Raw genomic sequence first — 8712 nt, forward strand, 5'->3', positions numbered from 1 at the left:
GGTGCAAAGATGGAAGAATAAAAAGAAATCAATGAATAAGGATTTCAAGACTTAGGCACTTGTATTGATCCTGCCAGAAGACTGATATCTGTAAAAGCAAGGGTCCAATTATCTAGAACTAGAAGTGCTTAACCCCCCCCCCCCAGTGAACTGAATAAAATGCAGTGGAATATACTTTTCATCATTTCTGCTGTTCACAGGTTTTTACTCAATTCCTTATTCAGTTAAGCCAGAAAAACAAATACTCTATGTAGAGCAAATACTCTTGCATGCTTTTCTGTCTGAGCTCAAGGCTGCAATGCACGTACATACAGAGAATTTCAAACAAACTTTAATCTTTATCAGAAAAAACAGCAATTCTGCTTCTCATTATAAAAAGATAATCTTCTCATTATTTGATGTTAAAATCCCATTTTTTTTAAAATACATTTTGGAGGAAACTAATCATTACAGAATCCATTCCAAGTCAGGTAAGTGTCAAAGGTGAATAACCCAGGAATACCCAGCTGTCTCAGTAATTCTGGGGCTGTAGCTCATGTTCCTGAGGAATGTTCCTGAGGAGGTCCTGTTACTTCAATCAATCTACCATGTTTTAAAATATTTTTTTCTTGATAATCAATCAATTGCATCCTCTGTATAAGCTAATTTCATCCCTTTTACAGGTTTCTTCTTTTTACTTTCACTTTGTAAGAAAATTATTTTCCTTCTAGTTCTTTTTAATTAATGCTTTTCTTTGCTTACCAGATTTTTTTTTCAACCTCTATAAGTGGTTTAACTTTGTTCTCTACACTGTTTCACTATTTTCTCTCCTTTGTGTTTCCCTCATTTTCTCTTTCTTTTTGTAGTTTTACCTGATAATTTGCCAACACCGTCAGGATTGTTTAAGTCAAAACTGTATTTCTGAACTAATTTTCAAAGGAGTCTCTGTGAGATGCAAAGTTGGCAGAAACCAGATGACACCTCCCAAATTAATGAACCATGTGACTCAATTTTAAGCGAGGGTAATGATGCTAACCTGTATTTCTTGAGAATTATTCAATGCCGTATTTAGAATTAAAAAACAATGTAAGGGAATTAGGTGTAGCAGTTTCATTATACAACTGATGCAACTGTTTAAAAAATGTTAGTCACATAGCCAAGGCTTATAACTTTCATAGAGGAGAAAAAATAAAAATGAAGGCTTGATTTGGTTTTCATATTCACAATTTAGAAATGACAGTGACCTCAATTTTGTGAGTCTGATCATCCATCTCCAATGTAGAAGTATCAAAAGCAAGCAAAAAAATCAATTGAAAAGAATCACATTCAGTTTCTTTTTCAATAAAACCCAAAGATTTGTTTATTATGAGAGCCAGTTCTTTTCCACCCTGTCAAATAGGTAATTTGCAGGCACTTATAATGAAATCAATGGAGAAGAAGCACAAAATAGTGAAAAAAGGTAATTTAATCCTGATAATATCAGTGATTAGACTATTCACTTCAGATTTGGGAGCTAGGCTCATGTTTTTATTTGAATTTACCTGAACTCGTATTTTTCACCAAACAACAAGGAATTCCTTAGTCTTACTGCTAGAGCAGGGTGGTTTGAAATATTTGAAACACGTAAGTGTTAATTTCCAAAGCTGTCTTTTCCCTTTTGCAAAATAGGGTTATGATTCTGCCCTATCTCAGAAGATGATCTGATACATGTTTGTGAAGCAATCACATGTGACAGCAATTTGCACCAGGCCAGAGCTTAAATGAAAACAGAGTTTCAGGTTTAGTATCAGGCTTGCAGGTGTTGGAGTTGGGGCTTAAATTCTGCCAAAGCTCCTTATATAATTTTGGGGAGGTCTGGTTCTATATAGCACTTGCCATGTTACAGGATTGGGGTTTCAGGTGTTGCTTTCCTCTCTGAGATGTAAGATAGTTTCAAACCAGCTTTCCAGACAGCCACTCATCATAGTTACAGCTTCTGAGGAATACAGAAATGATGTCTAAAAACTGTTGTTTTTCTTTGCCTTCTCAACCATTGTATTAATTATTACTATACACTATCTGAAATATGCAAAAGGTATGATGACTAAGGCAGGATAACTGTTGCAACATGTTTGTAAGTGAGAATTTTATACATGCATTGTTGGGGGAAATATACTGGAATTAAGTGGTGCAGGACCTTAAGAGTGCTTTTTGCTTTTAATAATCTGATGACGTTTGGCACCTATAGTCTACTCAGAGGGATGCCTCAAATGTTCAGGGTTGTACATGGAGAAGAGCTAATGGGAAACCTGTAAGTAATAGAAGAGCTGGTATGAACTGTTTCAATCCAGCTAATTTTGTTACACTTTGTGCTGATTGGTGGGGCACTATTATTGTTCTCTGTATGCCATGTGATTTTATTCACAGAGCCAGATACCTCTTGAGCTAAATTAAGCCAAATCACCTCTCCAGTGCTTCTTTAGCAAATTTTTGCTAAACACAGTTTTGTAAACAAGGATGAGTCTGAGTAGATGAGGAGCAGCTCTACTGAGAAAGTAGAGCTATCTATGAAAAATATACAGAAAAACAGTATGGCCTTGGCAAACCTTATCTGGGTTTGTAATAAGATCTGACTTGAAAAACTATTGGCAATGGGGCTAGGTAATCAGATTTTTTTTGTGCTTAGGTCTTTCCACCATTTTCAGCAGTATTCAGGTCCTTCAGTAATTTCCCTTCCTAAAAATAAATAACTTCTCTCCAGGTTTTGGCAGTTTTCCAGGTTAAATAGGAAAACCGTTGCAACAGCTGCATCATATTTCCAATATTTATAACAGATGATAAATTAAGAATGAAGGGAATTTGATAAAATAGAAAGTTACATTTTGGATTTAAGAACAGGCAACCAGGTGAATGAAGAAAGTTTTCATGGGAAAGATATTTTGAATATTACCTAACAGGGCCAAGGACACAGACAAAACAAGTGAAAGTTCCTGTGGAAGAGAGTATGTTAAGTAATTCTCATAATACTGTGTTCTTACTACAAATATTATTTTCTTTATCTCCTCTGGCATGTAATTTTAATGAACAAGAGGTAGTAGTCTTACTTATTTTCTATGTTCACCTTATCAACTCTATGGGTTTCACAGAACAATAATCCTTTCCTCCCTTTGCTCGGCAGATGTAGAAGTCTGCTCTTATAGAAACTATCAAGATGGAACAGAAAGCAAGAGGAGTCTTGTAAATCAGTAGAGGGATTCTTACCTTGGAAGATGTAAAGTCAGAAAAGGAGCATAATGTAAAAATTGTAATTAATATAGTTAGTGGGAATTCCAAGCAAAGATACAATGCTTTAGCACCACTGGCAATCCTGCAAGCATAGGACAAGTACAGACAAGAGTAAAAGCAAACATTGAAAACAAGTGCATCTGTATGTGTTATTAAAAGACCAAGCAAAACCAACTCTGAAACTGAGAAATCAACCATATTGTGAGTACACAGATAACAAATGTTCTGTCACAGCTCGCTTGACTAAAATCCCCAGACAGACTGGAACAGGATTAGTGGGATCACAAGTGATTATCCTTCTCTAATCCATTCCAACCAAGAAGATCTCCTTTGCTAGCTCCTGTTCTCATACACAACTGCCCAGGAAATACTGTGGGCTAAGGCCACTTAAGGCCACTAAGCCCACAGTGGTGGGCTAAGTGTCATTTATAACTGCCAGGCCTCTGTGCATTTTAAAATCTCTTCTACTGCTTAGAAGAGTCTTCCTATGAAATCAGTTTATTTGTTGGTTGCTACAGATCTTGTTGTCTTTTTTTCTGAGGTCAGACTCTGGTTTTACTATTGTTTATTTGATATTGCTCATATTCAATCTACAGGGGTCACAGAGCCTCTAGAGACAGAAATAAATCCACATAATTCTATGTATCTTTTATGTTACAGCTATTACACTTAGCTGAAAAGTAGCTTTAAAAATAATTTCTGCTTACTGGAATACAGCTTTCTATCCAGAAGGTGAAGTCTGTTTTGGTTTTTTTCCCTCCGTGGTTGAGAGCCTGTTTTACTGACTTATTGAAATACTGTACTAATTATGATGAATATACATTGAATTGAGTGGAACTGGACTTTTAATCTCCCAAGACTTGTGATACTTCTGCTTATATGTCACTGTCTCCAGGCATTGTATTAACACAGGAAAGTCTTTTCTCCCTTTTGAGCATGAATGAATTTCATGCACCCTGTGATGTAACAAGCAGATGTAATCATCTTGCTGGAATCTTCCTTCGGAGACCAAATTCAGTTTAGACAGAGTTGAAATGCTCATGTGTGCTTTTCTCACTGCGAAGACAGAAATGCCAGCATGCCTGAAGAAATGAAAGCTCTGAAAGGCAGAAAGCACTTTGGTTCTAAGAGTTGTTACAGGAGAGTTAATCTGTTCCAGTTTGGTTCTAAGAGTTGTTATAGGAGAGTTAATCTGCTCCAGTTTAGACAGTTTTAGCCAATAGGTTCAGAACTAAGATGAATTCCTACGAAAATTGTGGGAAACTGATATTACCTGTTCATGCAGTTTAAATTAATCCACACAATTGAATATCAGGAGGTATTTTCAAGTTTACTTCTGTGGGTTTAATGTTAATTTTCAGCTTGAACTGCTGCCCTGTGGTATTTTTCTTTTATATTTTAATAAACTGAAAAACAATCTAGATAATTTTAATCTTTACCATTTTAAGTTAAATTTTTCTAAGTTACAATTTCCTGGTGGTAGACTACTTTGGGGAACTGACTCATGTTCAGCTCTTAGAACCATGGACTTGTGCATATCCACTGGTTTAAGTTTAGTTTCCTATAAAAGCAGGCAATGCATCAGTCTCACAGACTATGCTGCAGGCTGGAAAGTGTGTACTAAAAACTGATGCAAAAAGGTCATTGAATTCCTTTGGCTTTTCCATGTCCTTGTCACTAGTTTCTCTGCCCCACTCAGCCTGGGTCTACACTTGCAGGAGCCACTTTTGCTGCCCTTTTCCTTATATCCTTACTGAGTTACAACCCTGTTTCTCTGTTTGATCAGAAAGTGTCTCTGTATTCCTCCTGTGTTACCTGTTTCTGCTTCCATTTCTCTGCCTTCTTTTCCTATTTGAGCTCAGCCAGGTGTTCTTTCTTCATCCACACCAACCTTCTGCCATGTTTGCTTGACTTTCTGCATGTCGGGAGTTCTTCATGGCTTGAAGTAGCCCTCATTGAGACCAATCTCTCCTGGGCTGTTAGTATTAATACCCCATACTTCCATAGTGATGGTGATATCACATCACTGATTCAGTTGTGTTAGGTAAACATCAACTACAGAAATACAGCTGAATTCAGGATTTCCACACCACAGCAGCAAACATCCTGTCATTGCCATTTAAGGCTTAAAAAAACCTCCCAAAAAACCATAAAACCCCCACCAAACTCCAAAAAAAAAAAAAAAAAAAAAAAAAGAAAAAAAAAAAGAAAAAAAAAAAAAAAAAGAAAAAAATCAACCCCATACCCCAAAAGCTGCGTGAGAAAGTATTTTGGTACAGTGCTTTTTGTTTTACTCAGTTTCATAGTTCATCAGTGTGTCATTTGGTGACTTCTGTTTCAGATACAACCCAGTACAATGTAATATAATTTGTAACAAAATGCTAGTAAGGAACGTGGGAACAAACACCTGATTTAACTGCCTTGCATGACATGGCTACTCTTTTCAATGAGTCGAACCTGAAAGCACATCCCACTAGAGGGCTCTCATTACACATGAAATGGAAATCTGACTTCAGCACTCCTAGGTCTCAATTTTTCAGGTTAAACATAGGTTTTGGTTTATTTAGACAAAGCATTGTAGTGCCTCAGTGTACTGGATTGGATCCCATTTGGAATATATAATTACTTTTGTGACTTTATTTTCAGAGGAAGCATGCTGATCCAATGAATTATTTTTAGTTTATGTACATGAACATTTTGGATAATTCCTAATTAAATAAAATATTGTACCCAAATTCTTATTTCCATTAGATCAGTAGGAATCAGCTAGTTTGAAGTTTTTATTTTATAGATTCTGCAATATCACTAAATTCTTTTTTGTAGGGACTTAATGTTTACATATGCTGGCCTTTCTTATATGCAGATAACCCTGCTATCTTCCTACCTCAGAGCCCAAAAGCATATTTTACAGAAATAGACCTATAATTAACAATGCTGTTTTCATCCCTATCAGTATCCAAACAGCAGCTGTTCCTTTTTTCATTTCAACACTGTTTAAAAACTTGTAAATAAGTAACATTAAGAACAGTTCATCATCATTTCTACATAATTGTACTGTGCTATCAGCAGCAGTGTTTCAAGAGAACAGATTGTGTTCTTCCATTTTGAAGAGAAACAGGGCTATGTTTGTAAAGGAATGTGGGCACAAGAAGGGCAGGCAGGTGCTTCTGAAAAACCTGGTGGACTGTAACTTCTGTTGCCGACAAGGTTTGGCCCTGCTTCTCTTTTGTAGTAACTAATTTTTCTTTAAGAGAATTATGTCCAAAACATAACTAATTTAGCTGTGGTAATATCTCTTTGGAGTGCCACGTTGCTTTCCTTACCCAAGGGAAAGCCCTCTCTTGTCTCCAGTTGAGCCCTTGGCCTGCGCTCTCTCTTCCTTTCCAGTTCACCCTATATGTTCAGGACAACTATTTCTCTTTACTCCGAGCCATGTTTTACCCTTATGTTGCTTTTGCTTCCAACCTCTTTATTCACAAACCTCTTTTCTTCCAACTGACAGTTTTCAAATATTTTTCTCTTGTTCTCTGGAAAGTCTAGTTGCTATAGAGACACCTGATGACTACAGAGACAGTGACTACCTTTGTTAGAACATCAGTTGCTATAGCAATGACTGTTGGCTGTGGGTTCAATGAAATCTGCTACATGGTTCATGCCCTTTTATACAGCAATATAACTTGTAAAAGCTTCTTTTAATTGTTATGCTCAGTAATGGGACTGTGAGCCAAATTCTGTTCTAATTGAAGTCAGTGGGAGTTTTGCCATTAACTTCAGTGAGACCACAGTTTGATCCTAAACTCCTCTGTCCATAAATAACAAAAGGAATCCACTTTCAGCACTGTGGCCAACAGATTACGGCTTCATTTAGTCAGTAACCGCTGAACCTGGGAACAAAGCTTTGATGTCTGTGACTGTATTTCAGTAAAGTCTGACCTAAAAGATACTCTTTTCCTTTTGAATATTATAGAAATTCTGTGCTTAAATAGTCAATTCTCAGATCAAACATATCATAGTCCTTGTGGGGACCTATGTGTATTCTTTTAAATAGAGGAATTGTAAAACAAAAATGTAATCTTTAAAATACTTAGACCATTTGTTTTCCTTCCAGGAGAAATGTTTCCCTTTTGTTGCTTTGTGGAAATAGTGACAAGAGAGGTTTCAAGGAGGTATCACCACAGAAGAAGTATCCCTACTGAAAAGGTAGATATAACGTTGTTCTTCCAAAGGATGTTACTTCTTGGCAGTTTCCCTGGATTTTTTTTTGATACTATGGGAATGACCTCTGAAGAATGTCTTAAAGTCAACTTTGTCTTTGAGCTATTTCTGTTCTATTTAAGGTATCCTGGAGATTCTTTCAAAGCCAGAGGAATCCAATTCAAGTAGAAGTTGAGGTTGAAAAGCACTGTATTTGATATGTGCGTCCACAAATGTTTGTTTTGTTAGGTTATACCCAAATTATCCCATATTATGACTGTTGTAGTCATTTGTGCCTTCATCTGACAGCCTTTTCAGGAACTCATTATTGTTTTCTTCTTTATCCACTGTTTCTGTGAAGTTATAGGGAAATTTGCTACGAGTTTGTGTCAGAACAGTTCTTCCCCTTGATCCCCTCTATAAGGGTTAAGTTAAAGGCAAGATTACAAAATGTCTAATTTTCAGCATGCCCAGAATAACAACTCTGACATGCCCACTTCAACAGCTGCTGCCAAACTAAAAACCAAAGAAGTGCTCTTACAGACTTCTACCATGCATATTTTGTATGAAAATCTGCTCATTTTAAGCAGTCATGACTAGATGAAAGAAACGTACCCGAAATAACTGCCATTGATCTCTTTGGAAAGAGCTGGCCAGAATGAACAGAGTAGAGTTTTTCATTTGCTAAGGGAAAAGTAAGGAATGGAGAAACATTGCCATTACCACTGAAAAACTCAAGTGACACCTGGTGTCAGCACATATTGTGTATACAGTTCTACAAGAGTCACTCCCCAGGTACTGTCAGATACACACAGAGCATCAAGACTCTGTGTGTACTCAGATGCTTTTGGTGTGCTCACTGCTCTGTAGCATTTTTTGTACCCAGACCAAGAACCAGAAGGAATCCAGACTCACTTATCTCTCCTTTCCCTTCATATAATTTCTTTAAAACTTGACATTTCTTCTTTCTGTAGCAGACATTTTTATTTCTCTTTCTTCTGCTCTCCAAAGATAAGCTGTGGAAGACTCCTAACATGAATAAAGAAAAAAATCCTTTCTAATGAATTCTGCTCTCCTCTGGTGATCAGTCTCATCTGCTTATCGAAGTCCATTTAGGCATTTCTTTGTTTTGACACGAGCCTGTTGGCCAAAGTGGTTGTTCTTACTGTTTATGAATGCCAGGCTTTCTGTGAGGAGAGGCTCATGAAGTGTCAACAATGGTCAATTGTGAACGCTGTGCAATTATCTTTTTGAATTTCTGATTAATTTAGCACC

This window comes from Corvus hawaiiensis, chromosome 10 (genome assembly GCF_020740725.1).
Source record: "Corvus hawaiiensis isolate bCorHaw1 chromosome 10, bCorHaw1.pri.cur, whole genome shotgun sequence".
In the NCBI taxonomy this organism is placed as follows: Eukaryota; Metazoa; Chordata; class Aves; order Passeriformes; family Corvidae; genus Corvus; species Corvus hawaiiensis.